This window comes from Salvelinus alpinus, chromosome 2, assembly GCF_045679555.1.
Source record: "Salvelinus alpinus chromosome 2, SLU_Salpinus.1, whole genome shotgun sequence".
Taxonomy (NCBI): domain Eukaryota; kingdom Metazoa; phylum Chordata; class Actinopteri; order Salmoniformes; family Salmonidae; genus Salvelinus; species Salvelinus alpinus.
The window spans coordinates 44,072,994-44,087,888 of record NC_092087.1 but is presented as its reverse complement, the minus strand read 5'-3'; the positions used below and the strand labels follow the sequence as shown (position 1 = coordinate 44,087,888).

General features: G+C 41.4%; 1 protein-coding gene across 23 annotated transcripts in view; it reads left to right on the top strand.

The window, feature by feature from the left end:
* The window catches only part of LOC139562745 (CUGBP Elav-like family member 4), a 109,021-nt gene that overhangs the window by 42,533 nt on the left and 51,593 nt on the right, over positions 1–14,895 (top strand). The gene's annotated exons all lie outside the window — the stretch shown is intronic.

The following is a 14,895-nucleotide window of genomic DNA, read 5'->3' as shown; positions in this document are numbered from 1 at the left end:
CTTTGGCTCTTCTGTGTCATACTGTACATGTGGCAATTGCTTTTTTTTCAGACTCTTTTTGTTGCCTTAGAGAAAGCGATTCATTCCGCCCTCTCTCTTGCTCCCCCTCGCTCTTTTTCTGTCTCTCTCGCTACAATATCCCTTTTGCTCTCCTTCTCTTTGTCACACACTATCGCTGTGTCATCCTTGTTCTCTTTCCTTCCTGCTGCATCTGGACCCCACTGTCTCTCTCTCTCTCTTTCTCTGTCTCTTCCTCTATCTCTCTCTGCGTTGGCAGGGGAGGAGAGGTGAGTAGAGGAGACAGTGGATTTTTCATGCTCTAGATACAGTGTGTGTGGGATGGAGTCATCGAGGGAAGCAAGGACAGGAGGGGGGCAGAGTGTCCAATTGAGCATTTTGTGTTTGTGTGTGTGTGTGTGTGTGTGTGTGTGTGTGTGTGTGTGTGTGTGTGTGTGTGTGTGTGTGTGTGTGTGTGTGTGTGTGTGTGTGTGTGTGTGTGTGTGTGTGTGTGTGTGTGTGTGTGTGTGTGTGTGTGTGTGTGTGTGTGTGTGTGTGTGTGTGCCTGCGTGTTCACTTGCTTATATGTGTGGGGATGTTTAGTCAGGCTGATGTCAAAGACATTTCCTCACCTCTCATCTCTCTTTCTTTATCTCTTTCTACATATATCTCTGTCTTTTCCTTTCTCACTTGGGCCTCATTTTCTCCGCATTGCCTTTCTATTGTGCTCTGCCTTTTTCTCTGTCTGTACTGTCTGCTTGCTCACCTCTTGCATGTGATTCCTGGGGTGTGACGCTGTTGAAAAGTCACCAAAGAGGTAAATTATGATGGGCCATCCATCACTGTTTATGGACTCTATGGCGCTGTGGAGAGTGTCTTTCTTCACTCTGCTGTAACACCCAGAACGTTCTGTCCTTTCCTATAACCTGGCTGGCGGTTCTGTGTGTGCTTCTGCAGACTGCCAGACTGCGTTCAATGAGCCTTTGGTATACTATGCCCTGATACTGTATTCCACTGCTGCGAGCAGTGTGTGTGTGTGTGTGAGAGAGAGAGAGAGAGAGAGAGAGAGAGAGAGAGAGAGAGAGAGAGAGAGAGAGAGAGAGAGAGAGAGAGAGAGAGAGAGAGAGAGAGAGAGAGAGAGAGAGAGAGAGAGAGAGAGAGAGAACCAGTGAACAACAAACACCATTGTAAATACAACCCATATTTATGTTTATTTATTTTCCCTTGTGTACTTTAACCATTTGTACATCATTACAACACTGTATATATACGTAATACCACATTTGTAATGTCTTTATTCTTTTGGAACTTCTGTGAGTGGAATGTTTACTATTAATTTGTATTGTTTATTTCACTTTTGTACAGTGTTTCCTCCTTTATAAGTTGCGAGCTTACACCGCGGGACTTAGCGGTACCCAGCGTCACGGCTTCATTGCTCCAGACCACCACAAGGGGGAGTTAGAGCACTCATTATGCATTTGGGTTCGAAGGTTTTTATATGACCAATCATGTCAAGTGGTTCCAATGACGAATTTGACGCGAGACACCCGACCCTGGTGACTTTCTTCAGCAAAGATGGCTGACAAAACATTATGGTGGAAGCTAATTTAAGGAATTATAACGTCATAATGAGTCAAGCAAAACATTTACAGTTGAGAGGAATATGTTAGTTAATGTAGAGACAAACGACTGTGCATATTCTTTTGTCATAAAGTTAATTTACGAAAACCGCTATTTAGCAAGTTTTTTTTTCAGTCATATCCAATACCAGGTGTATCAAACTACATTATTTGAATGATGCTGTGTCTGCATGTATGTATTACAATTATACACGTGTTTACCACTCCTACTCCTGGGACATTAATGAATACACATTGTAACTATGCAATAGACTAGAAACATGATTTAAGAAAAGGCTGATTTGTAATTCATATATAGAGAATAAAAAACAGACCATCCTGCCAGCACGCCCACAAGCGTTCTGAATGACGCGTGGAAGAGAGCGAGGAACCAGATGGGAGTAACAATCCAGGCTATTTGCTCTGAGACAGGCATAATAATGTAATGAAACAAGCAGGGAGCAGGTTTCGAACCCTCTACATTCTAGCCCGAAGTCCAGCACGCTATCGACCGTGCCCAAATGTATTAATAGGGGTTGGGGTCGATTGTGGCTTAAAACACTTTATCAATTGGAATCTTTAACATGTGGAAAGGGGGGAAAGTATTATTATTAGTGTTTCACAAGCGTAGCAGGATGGGCTATTAGCTGAACAATAAACTATTCAACCTTTAGTAAAGAATTGTAAAATTGCCAAGCTAGGTGTGAACCACCCCCCCCCAAACTTGAGCTCGGTGTGAACCCCCCAAACCATTTGTATCTATCTTTCCACATCTACCTACACATGTATCTACCTACACACGGTTAATGTTATAAAAAAATATATATATATATATACGTATATACAGTTGAAGTCAGAAGTTTACATACACCTTAACCGAATACATTTCAACTCAGTTTTTTACAATTCCTGACGTTTAATCCTAGTAAAAATTCCCTGTCTTAGGTCAGTTAGGATCACCACTTTATTTTAAGAATGTGAAATGTCAGAATAATAGTAGAGAGAATTATTTATTTCAGCTTTCATTTCTTTCATCACATTCCCAGTGGGTCAGAAGTTTACATACACTCAATTGGTATTTGGTAGCATTTTCTTTAAATTGTTTAACAGAAAAAATGGCTGACAAATAGATAACGTGCCACAGAATGCTGCAGCAGCCCGCAAGGAGTATGATGCAACTTTTAAAGGAGGAGCCATTGTATATTATCTACTTCACTTGCTTTGGCAATGTTAACATATGTTTCCCATGCCAATAAAACCCATTGAATTGAATTGAAGAGAGAGAGAGAGAGAGAGAGAGAGAGAGAGAGAGAGAGAGAGAGAGAGAGAGAGAGAGAACATCATTACAACACTGTTTATATACATAATATGACATTTGATGTTTTAACTCTTTTGGAACTGTAATGTTTCCTGTTCATTTTTTGTAGTTTATTTCACTTTTGTTTATTATCTATTTCACTTGCTTTGGCAATGTAAACATATGTTTCCCATGCCAATAAAGCCCTTAAATTGAATTGTATTGAAAGAGAGAGAGAGAAAGGTAGATGGAGAGAGAGAGAGAGAGAGAGAGAGAGAGAGAGAGAGAAAGGTAGATGGAGAGAGAGAGAGAGAGAGAGAGAGAGAGAGAGAGAGAGAGAGAGAGAGAGAGAGAGAGAGAGAGAGAGAGAGAGAGAGAGAGAGAGAGAGAGAGAGAGAGAGAGAGAGAGAACATCATTACAACACTGTTTATATACATAATATGACATTTGATGTTTTAACTCTTTTGGAACTGTAATGTTTCCTGTTCATTTTTTGTAGTTTATTTCACTTTTGTTTATTATCTATTTCACTTGCTTTGGCAATGTAAACATATGTTTCCCATGCCAATAAAGCCCTTAAATTGAATTGTATTGAAAGAGAGAGAGAGAGAGAGAGAGAGAGAGATGGAGAGAGAGAGAGAGAGAGAGAGAGAGAGAGAGAGAGAGAGAGAGAGAGAGAGAGAGAGAGAGAGAGAGAGAGAGAGAGAGAGAGAGAGAGAGAGAGAGAGAGAGAGAGAGAGAGAGAGAGAGAGAGAGAGAGAGAGAGAGAGAGAGAGAGAGAGAGGTAGATGGAGAGATGGAGAGTCTGCAAGCTTGTGTTTTATATGTCTGCAAATTGCATAAATATTTCAATACTTTTTGGGGATAACAATTGTTGTTTATTAGTGCTGTAACATTATTTACTCTACTATATTCTTTTTAGCTAGCTTCCTTACCATCAATAATCTTTTTACCTTTTTATTTATTTACTCTGTCTTTTCTCTCCCTTTCTCTCACACCCCTCCCGCTGGAAGGTCCGCTCACGCGTCTTTGTGCCACCTTTCTACATGGAAGAACAATCGCTCTGACAGAGTTTTCTATCCTCGCTTCTCCTCTCTTCTCCGACACACTCTCAGATTCAAAGAGAATCTTGCTGTCTGAGCCAAATTCACCACGAACTGTTAGCTTTTTTCCCTCCCCATCCCCATCCCCCTCTCTCTCTTTATCCTGTGTTTTTCCTAAGTCTACATGTTTGGTAAAGTGCTTTGACATGTACTGGGTGAGCGCATCAGCAGAATCTGAGATACAGTCGTAGGTAGTCAAGACAGTATTGGGAAAAGAGAGAGCCACAGGAATTAGCTTTGGGAGGCATTTTAAGCAATTACTTCTGAGAAGTAAGTAGTTAATTATTAAGCAAATGTGTAATTCTAAGATTTCTTTAAGAGAAGGCTTTAGCTTTCGAACGACATACAGGTAATTGCCAAAATAATGGAAACACTTGAGTGAATGAGGGATATAAAGTGTATTAAAAGCAGGTGCTTCCACACAACTGTGGTTCTTGAGTTAATGAAGAAATTAACATCCCATCATACTTAGGGTTAAAATGCTGGGCAGGTCATTATTTTGGCTACCATGGCTATGCCCCCCCATAGGATGACAATGACCCCATCCATAGGGCAGGAGCGGTCAGTGAATGGTTTGATGAGCATAACATTCTATGTAAATCATATGCCATGGCTGTCTTATTCACCAGATCTCAACCCAGTTAAACACTAATTGCCTGAGACATCATCTTCCACCACCATCAACAAAACACAAAATGATGGAATTTCTCGAGGAAGAATGGTGTCGCATCCCTCCGATAGAGTTCCAGACACTTTTAAAATACATACCCAACGCCCCAATGCATACCCAACGCCCTAATACATACCCAACGCCCTAATACATACCCAACGCCCTAATACATACCCAACGCCCTAATACATACCCAACGCCCTAATACATACCCAACGCCCTAATACATACCCAACGCCCCAATACATACCCAACGCCCCAATACATACCCAACGCCCTAATACATACCCAACGCCCTAATACATACCCAACGCCCTAATACATACCCAACGCCCCAATACATACCCAACGCCCCAATACATACCCAACGCCCTAATACATACCCAACGCCCTAATACATACCCAACGCCCCAATACATACCCAACACCCTAATACATACCCAACGCCCTAATACATACCCAACGCCCTAATACATACCCAACGCCCCAATACATACCCAACGCCCTAATACATACCCAACGCCCCAATACATACCCAACGCCCCAATACATACCCAACGCCCTAATACATACCCAACGCCCTAATACATACCCAACGCCCTAATACATACCCAACGCCCCAATACATACCCAACGCCCCAATACATACCCAACGCCCTAATACATACCCAACGCCCTAATACATACCCAACGCCCCAATACATACCCAACACCCTAATACATACCCAACGCCCTAATGCATACCCAACGCCCTAATACATACCCAACGTCCCAATACATACCCAACGCCCTAATACATACCCAACGCCCTAATACATACCCAACGCCCCAATACATACCCAACGCCCTAATACATACCCAACGCCCTAATACATACCCAACGCCCTAATACATACCCAACGCCCTACACCCTAATACATACCCAACACCCCAATACATACCCAACGCCCTAATACATACCCAACGCCCTAATACATACCCAACGCCCTAATACATACCCAACGCCCTAATACATACCCAACGCCCTAATACATACCCAACGCCCTAATACATACCCAACGCCCCAATACATACCCAACGCCCTAATACATACCCAACGCCCTAATACATACCCAACGCCCTAATACATACCCAACACCCTAATACATACCCAACACCCCAATACATACCCAACGCCCTAATACATACCCAACGCCCTAATACATACCCAACGCCCCAATACATACCCAACGCCCTAATACATACCCAACGCCCCAATACATACCCAACGCCCTAATACATACCCAACGCCCCAATACATACCCAACGCCCCAATACATACCCAACGCCCTAATACATACCCAACGCCCCAATACATACCCAACGTGTCTTTTATTTTGGCAGTTACCTGTATCTACAAATGTACACCTTCAGGACATACAGTATACTGTCAGGACATGTATGGTCGCATGCCAATCAAAGCAAACAACGTTACATTTATCTAGCCAATCACAACCTTGATTTTTGGAGGTACAAACAAACAGATAGACTGCGTATAGGTCTAGTTTTCATAATAACATGTGCTTTAAAGGAAAGTTAACTTTCTTGACCAAATCTGTATTTTGGCTGTAAATGGCATGTTACATAAGTCTCCAGACACTTTTTTTTAGTGACTTCACTTGGTTTTGAGAAACGTACCCCACCAGCGATAGACTGGTAAAACATGAACTAAAGATCCAAAAACACCCAAATTCATCCTTTTAGAAATGGCAACGTTCTCAGTATAGTGATGCAGGGCTTAATGAAATGGTGTCATTCCAAGCTTTATCCGCAACGTAATATTCCATTTTGTGCAACAATGTAGCCCACAATACTTTTCCATGTGCGCATGCGGCTACACGGAGAAGCATCACTTGAGTCCAAAATAAAGATTAAAAAAGTGAATTTGTCGTTTAAGTTGCCGTAAAGTAAAGACACTGTCCTATAGATTTGCTTGAGTCTTGCTGAAGCATGGGGTGTGAAACCATTCAGAGATAGCTTTTCCTTCACGTTAGCAAAGAGCGAATTACGCTGTCTAGAATTGAGCCGGGTTGACTGATCAGGCATGCTAGGCTGTCACTTCCACTGTCAGAGGATCAGATCCCCCTGTGTATCTTCAGGTCAGGTAGGATTTTCCTGGGGTTCAAATCACCCTGACTTTTGAACTAACCTTTGACTCACACCTTTGCATGTTCTCGCCATGTTCTTCAAACAGCTTTCCTTCTTCCTTGCTTTAATCATTTCATTGATCTTTGATCTGAGAAGACTGTATAGATAAAGCCTTCTTGAGGAAGGAAGGCAGCACAATGAGAGTTTTGGAGCAGGGTCGCGTGGGGAGAGAAGGGAAGACACCCCTGGCCTCAGCTGTAGGCACACTTCAGAGATGCATTTATTAGCTTCCCAAACTTTGGCAAGACACAGTACCAGCCCAGCCACAGCATCCTTTATGAATGTCACACTGTGAGAGGAAAATTATTACGTTGCAAAGGAGACAGGCCGTTGGAACAGGAGGGGGGGAAAGAAAAATCACTTTGATGGATTACACTCCTTGTGGGACAACCTTGTAACGTTTTTGGACATTCACCCAACTCTCCCAGAACCTCAGTTATTGTGATGATTCCACCTTTTATTCTCCTTCTTCCTTCCTTTTGTCATCTCGTGTTGGCTGGGAAGATTGCAAAGGCTCTGATACCTAATGATACATCTCTGAGAAACTAATTACTACAAGTGATTAAGAGGGGAGACTTGGTCCTTACCACACATGGTGTCTTTGGGGGCTTCCTAATTGCCTTTTGCCTAATAAATGATGGCCGAAGATGCATGGACCCGCGGTTCTTAATGGAGTCTCAGGCTACGCCCCAGATGGCACCCTATTCCCTACATAGTGCACTACTTTTGACCAGAGCCCTGTGGGCCCTGGTTGAAAGTAGTGCACTACAATATTTAGCGATTAGGATGTTATTTGGGACACAGCCTTAGTGTTGCCGTGGCATAGAGGGATGACTCCATGGTGACTGGCGCTCCAGAACACACAGATGGCGCCGCTTGTTCACGGCGAGCCGCCTGTTGTTGATCGACGCGTTAAGGGCACCTGCAAAATTAGACCGACAAATGAATTTGCACCGGCTGCATAATAGAATATTAGAGTTTTTGAACAGTGGCTTAGCTATGTTAGTATGTGTTAGCTGTAGTTGTTCAAGGCTAATTTTGAGTTAAAGACATTGGAGGCAGGCAAGTTATAGTTAGTTTTCAGTATTTATTGTTAAAGGTAGACTCAGCAATGTGGCCACTGTTTACTGTGTTGCTACTGTTCCAGATATCACACAAATCAGTAAAAGGGCAGTTGGGGTGTTTTACACCAAAGTGGATTGCATTTACAGTATGAAGCTAATTTCACTGTGTCAAGTTCTTTACATTCCATGAGGGTATCTCACCTCATTCACCACCATTGTGTAGCTAGCACAAAACAGTGAGGCCCTGTTTAACACACCCTCGGGAAAGGAGGTGCTTAACCTTCCTTATAAACTATGCAGGGGATTAGATAGAGCAGATAGATCATTCCCAAACATATGAGCTTCATGTGGCCCTGGTTGAAGGTGCCTGCTAAGCTATAAGGCAAACAGAAGTGATTGAGCTAGGGACTAAGTTTTTCTTAGACACATTGTCTTTAACTTTACATACCCAACATCCATCAGAGGTCATCAACAGCTGGGAGTTAGTGGTGTCAGTGCATTAGGCCCTTAAGTGCTGGTCCAGGGACAGTTTTGTTGCTACACCAGTAATAGTTGGCATGAGAGTTGGGAGTCCCAAATCAGTGTCAAACATCGGCCAGTTGCATCCGTGCATGCATTTGTGTCCGTGTGTGCACGTGTGGTTATTGAGTGCTGAGCCCACAGTAAAAACACAGTTGGCCACAGCATATCTCTCTCTCTCTCCCTGTCTCTCTCTTCATCTCTCTCAATCTTCCTATCTCATTCTCGCTCTCTCTATTTCATTTTCTTTCTCTGTCTCTCTATCATGCTGAGGTCCTGGAAGTATTCTTTTCATTTATTTGTTCTGCCTGTCTCACACCAACAGGGCGGACCATTGAGCTATCTGGCAGCTCTCTGATCAGCAGGCAAGCTGTCGGGGGTTTCAAGGGAGCCCAGATGTTGAGAATCGCAGTTGACTTCTATGCAGTTGTTTTCATCTTTCACTAAGTCGATTGATATTTAAACAGTTTTTATGGGTCAGTGTATTCAGTTTGGCTGTTTAGTTTTTTTTGTTGCATAATAACACAATTTTAACCAACAGTCATATTTTTATCTTCAAATGACTAAAGCTGTCTCGTCGACTCCAGTAGCCTTTGGTTGTTAGACTTACATAACGTTACCCTGGGAGTGAGGTAGAAAAAAAATGTGGATAAACAAATCTCTTTGAGGGAGTCGCTGGCTATGCTGCCACCAGGCACTGCATGCAAAAATGTTGGTTGCTAGACCCATTAAATGTTTGGGAGCATAATGAGTGTACAACTTTCTTTCTTTTTGTAGTTTACACTCCGTTAGTCAGCACCTCTACAAAAAAAAATGTGGGGTGTGCATCAGCTTATACCTTTTACTAGACTACACATTTCCTTACCATTTTTGTTACATGACATGACTGTCTCTGAAACCTGGTTTGAAAAAAGTTTTAGAAGGCAAAACTGTAATCACACCAATACGAAACAACAGCATCTCAGAAGTCATGGCTCGTGGTCTGTTATGGAAATGAAAAATGGCATGGGATTTCTAAAGCAGAACTGACAACTGTTTGGAAACAAGAACCAATTCATTTCTGTGAATATTTGGCTGGAATTTTTGCATTTGTTCTTGGAACATCCTTAGCACCCTGAATAATATATGTAATAATATATTTGCCGGGGTACTCTATATGGAATCAGCCGTTACCATGTGGGCTCCGGACAGAGCCAGCCATCTCCTCTAGTCTCTCTTAATACTGGCTAGATGTCATCCTCACTCTGCAACTGGGCTGAGATGTGGCCATTTTGAATTATTGATGCTAGGATCCTGGTGATAACTGTTATGCTCTAATTGCATGTCATTACCACAGTCTTCAAGTCTCCATAATGCTACTACAGATTCATAATTGTGTAGTTATTAGCTTAGCTTTATTATGCACAACACTAAATCCTGCTAATTAGACCTCCGTAGCTAGCTCTTCTCCGTTGGGCTGCTGTATGTTGGTGGCAGTGTTCAGTCATACTCATCATGGTAAGTTACACAAGGTTTTTCTTCATTGGATATACTGTGAGAGAGACAGGAAAGTCGGAAGACGGTTTGTGTTAGATGGGTGTGGTTCAGATTTGAACCTATGCCAACACGGCAGTGGCCCTAATGGCTAGACCAGGGGTTTTCAAACTGTGGTTCGCGGCCAATGCTGTGAGGTACTGCAGGGGGTCCACAAGAATTTAGCTGCAACAGAATACCATCATGGATACTATTTTTATGTCTCTGCGTCTAGTATGAAAGAAAGTAGAGATAGTTTCTCGAGCCAATGCTAACTAGCATTAGCGCAATGACTGGAAGTCTACAGGAACAGTTAGCATGCTAGCATCTACTTCCTACTCTGGGGAAGTAGATAAATGGCTTCATTGTGATAATCCAGAACTATCCCTTTAATATAGAGAAAATTACAGTAATTGGAGCTAATTACAGGGTTTTAACTTCTTGCAACTATAGGGGGTGCTGTTCTGCATTAGCATATTTGGGTCTCCAAATTAAACTGCCTTGTGCTAAATTCTTGATCGTACAATATGCATATTATTGTTATTATTGGATAGAAAACACTTTCTAGTTTCTATAGAAGTTGGAATTTTGTCTCTGAGTGGTACAGAACAATATCTACAGCACTTTTCATGACAGGGGTCAGATTTCAGAAATCTTTACCCCTGATCTGGAGTCTGTTTTTAAGGCGACAGTGAATGCTATGAAGAAACCGACACTGCCTACGTCTTCCTCTGGGTGTCTGTACGTCATCACGTTTTGAATGGAATCGATTGCACAATCACAGCCATTATAAAACCACAAAATGTATAGGGACCTCCCTTTCTCGTCGCGCGCCTGAAGCGTGAAGGACATCGGACTTGCCTCATTCCAAATCGTTGTCTAACCAGCAATATTTCTCCGGTCATGTTTTCAGTCGTTATAGTTGTTAAAAACATCATAATGTAGTTAATTTGAACCGTTTTATAGCAATTTATATCCGTTTAGTGCGATTTTGAGGAATTTCTTTGTTGTGCACTCTGAAACTTTGGACACGTTTTGTGGTCCCGTTCGATCGTTAGTGGATATTTCCAAGGACAGAGGACATCTATCGACCAAAAGAAGATTACAACATAGAAAGGATACATTGCCCAAGAATCTGATGGAAGAACAGCTCAAAGTAACCAATATTTAATATGATAAATCGTTGTTCTGTCGAAATATTTTAAACGCATATTTCGCCATTTTGTTTGTTATCGCGTCACTTGGCGAACCCTGTATTGAAAAGTAAGGATAATTTTAAAAATGTAAGTCAGCGGTTGCATTAAGAACTAATTTGTCTTTCGATTCCTGTCAACCCTGTATTTTTTAGTCAAGTATATGATTAGCTTTCAATTAAACTAGATCACTCTGATAGATGACGTCAGACATATTGAGGCTTGATTTCCTAGTATTTTTATTGTGTAACCACGGTTTTGTATGGCTAAATATGCACCTTTTCGAACAAACTGTATATGTATGTTGTAAAATGATGTTACAGGAGTGTCATCGGAAGAATTCTGAGAAGGTTAGTGAAAAAATTAATATATTTTGGCGGTGATTACGTTATAGCGCTCTTTGGCTGGAATCGATGCTCTGGTAACGTTTGCACATGTGGTATGCTAACTTATCGATTTATTGTGTTTTCGCTGAAAAACGCTTAGAAAATCTGAAATATGGTCTGAAATCACAAGAACTGGGTCTTTCCATTGCTATGCTTTGTCTATTTTTATGAAATGTTTTATGATGAGTAAATTGGTCATACACGTTGCTCTATCTAGTAATTCTAGTCGATTTGTGATGGTCGGTGCAATTGTAAACTGTGATTTCTACCTGAAATATGCACTTTTTTCTAACAACACCTATCCTATACCATAAATATGTTATCAGACTGTCATCTGAAGAGGTTTTTTATAGGTTATTGGCTATCAATATCTTAGTTTAGCCGAATTGGTGATAGCACCTGAAGGAGTAAGAAACTGATGGAGTTAGAAAAGTGGTGTATTTTGCTAACGTGTTTAGCTAATAGATTTACATATTGTGTCTTCCCTGTAAAACATTTTAAAAATCTGAAATGGTGGCTTTATTCACAAGATCTGTATCTTTCATCTGGTGTCTTGGACTTGTGATTTAATGATATTTAGATGCTACTATCTACTTGTGAAGCTATGCTAGCTATGCTAATCAGTGTGTGGGGGGGGTGGGGGGTGATCCCGGACCCGGGGTAGAGGCTCGTGAAAGGTTAAATGCACATTTTCAGGACAGAAAAACTGTTTCAGTGACAAATTAAATTACCAAAACCAAATAGAAAGCATGCAGAAAATATATTGAACTATATATACAGTATTTTAAAATAACACCATCTTTGAGAATTAACAATCAAATAAAAGCTAGACAGTCAGGGAGAATCGAAAAAACAGACATTCAGGTCACATGCCCATAGATTATGTTATAATGTTTGAGGAACACAGCATTAGCCATGGCAAAATGTATATAATTGCTGTAAATTAGCTTTAAACTGCAACAACAACAACAACAACAACAAAAAAATCAGCTCAATGGAAAAATGTGTAGACTTGCAGAAAATTTGATTTTACAACAATAAAATTTTCGCTACGTGGTCAAGTTACCTTTCAAGCTAATAGACTATTTAGAGTTCACATTTCCTCTTCCAAATAACTGTGGGGAGGTCAAAATAATGAAACTGTCTACAAAATCTATTCATTTTTAAATTGTTGATTACTTCTACTTGCCATTATTTTTCACCTGATGAAAAGACAATATTTATATATTTTTTTATATGACATATGATTTGAGTCCCTGGGTTGCCGGTTTGCCAGGGCGGGGGTCCCTGGCCAAGAAAAGTTTAAAACCCCTGCGCTAGACCACCCCAGGCCAATGTTACGAGATTTCTGTTCTTTGTCAATTGTAATGCGGCTCCAACGCAGCTCTTTATTTACATATTGGGGAAAAGCTCTCGGAATAAGGTTTTAATGCTGAAAACTTGTCTATTTATGGTGATAAAGAAGCACCTTCTATTGAGCTTTTTTGGCTGGATATCTCATGCACATTATATTTAAGCACCTGTTGTAATCGGTTGTGTCAATATACGACAACAATAACTTAGGTAAGGGGAGACAAGGTGGGTTTTAGACTATTTTAATAAACATTTACTATCGACAATGAGGCATGGGTCACAGTTTACAGGTGTATTCAGGGTGGCCGGTTGCTAAGTGCGTGAATATTAATAGACATTTTGGATCACGTAATGTTGTGTAGCGAGGCAGGAGGTATTGCTGCTCACTTCCAGTCAGGCGCTATTTTCGGGGTTTCTCAGTATGGAAACTATGCAGTCTCGTGGGTACTACATTGCTATCATTTTCATATGTGGTACTATAGTAATCCTATACCACTCCCTCTCTCTGTCTCTTATTCTATAACGCTATCTCTGACCTCTCTCTCTCTCTCTCTCTCTCTCTCTCTCTCTCTCTCTCTCTCTCTCTCTCTCTCTCTCTCTCTCTCTCTCTCTCTCTCTCTCTCTCTCTCTCTCTCTCTCTCTCTCTCTCTCTCTCTCTCTCTCTCTCTCTCTCTCTCTCTCTCTCTCTCTCTCTCTCTCTCTCTCTCTCTCTCTCTCTCTCTCTCTCTCTCTCTCTCTCTCTCTCTCTCTCTCTCTCTCTCTCTCTCTCTCTCTCTCTCTCTCTCTCTCTCTCTCTCTCTCCATATTGTTGCTTTGACAATAGAGCCACGCAGGGCCAGGGCCCCAGAAACTGACTTTTAGAGAGGGGAGAGACCACAGAGCTTAGCTTACTGCATGTACTCCTGTATACATAATGGTCATCATCAAGGACAGGAGTTCAGTCTCTCTGGTCTCTTTATTGGTTGGCAGACAGACCTTACATGCTTACACTCGATCTGTCCAGGCAGGTTTCCAAGTGAACCTGCTCATCTCGTCTGGCTGAAATGTTATGAAAGCTTCCATTGTAGCCATTGGCTTTTCCCCTCACATCCAGTCAACAATGTCTGCATCCCAAATGGCTCCCTATTCTGGATAAAAGTATTGCCCTATATAGAGTATAGGGTGCCATTTGGGATGCAGGCAACATTTGAGGTTGTTGCAAAGAATATAAGCGTCCCATGCCTGACATGAAACACTTATATGGGTTATTATAGGCTTCTATTAAGCTGATTAGGACTGTAAAATGAAGCATTTCCATTCATAAAATGGAGGGGGGGAGGTCATATGATTTAGCTATTCGATTTTTTATTTTAGGACCTCTCTAGGTATATAACAAAATATTTAAAAAGTATTTGATAAAATACTGAAATTGGCCTTTACTGCTATAGCCCATAAAAAAAGCATTGAATAACACATTCATAAATGGCAAAACATACAGTCAACAAATAATAGTGTCTGTGCATATTTAATCCCTTGTTTGGGGGGCACAAAACTATTTCCATTCATTTTTTTTTTACCAGTACCGAGTTACCTTCAAACGAGTCCCGTGACACTTGTGGGGGTTGTAGAACCATTATGTTCATTAGAGTCTCCCTTTTCCATAGTGGGGTCATATTAGTTTGTAGACCAAACAGTTCGGACGCTACAGACGTTTTCGTGAGAATTCAGATTTTCAGTATGTCTCCTGGTCTGACAAACAGTGCTGTAGCTCTGCCACTTTCCACCGCAGATGCGGAAGGCCGACATTGACAGATGCGGTGGATTGAGATGTAGCCAATGCAGAACATATCTCTAGCTTAAACAGATGGATATGATGGGGATTTTTGTATTTTGTTAATTAGATTGACACACGGATGCGTCAATCGACTCTGGGGATTCTTTATGAACTATTGAACTATGAGATGTAAGTAGCTCACAGGAAGTACAGTACCCGCTGTTACCTGCAACAGAGCCAT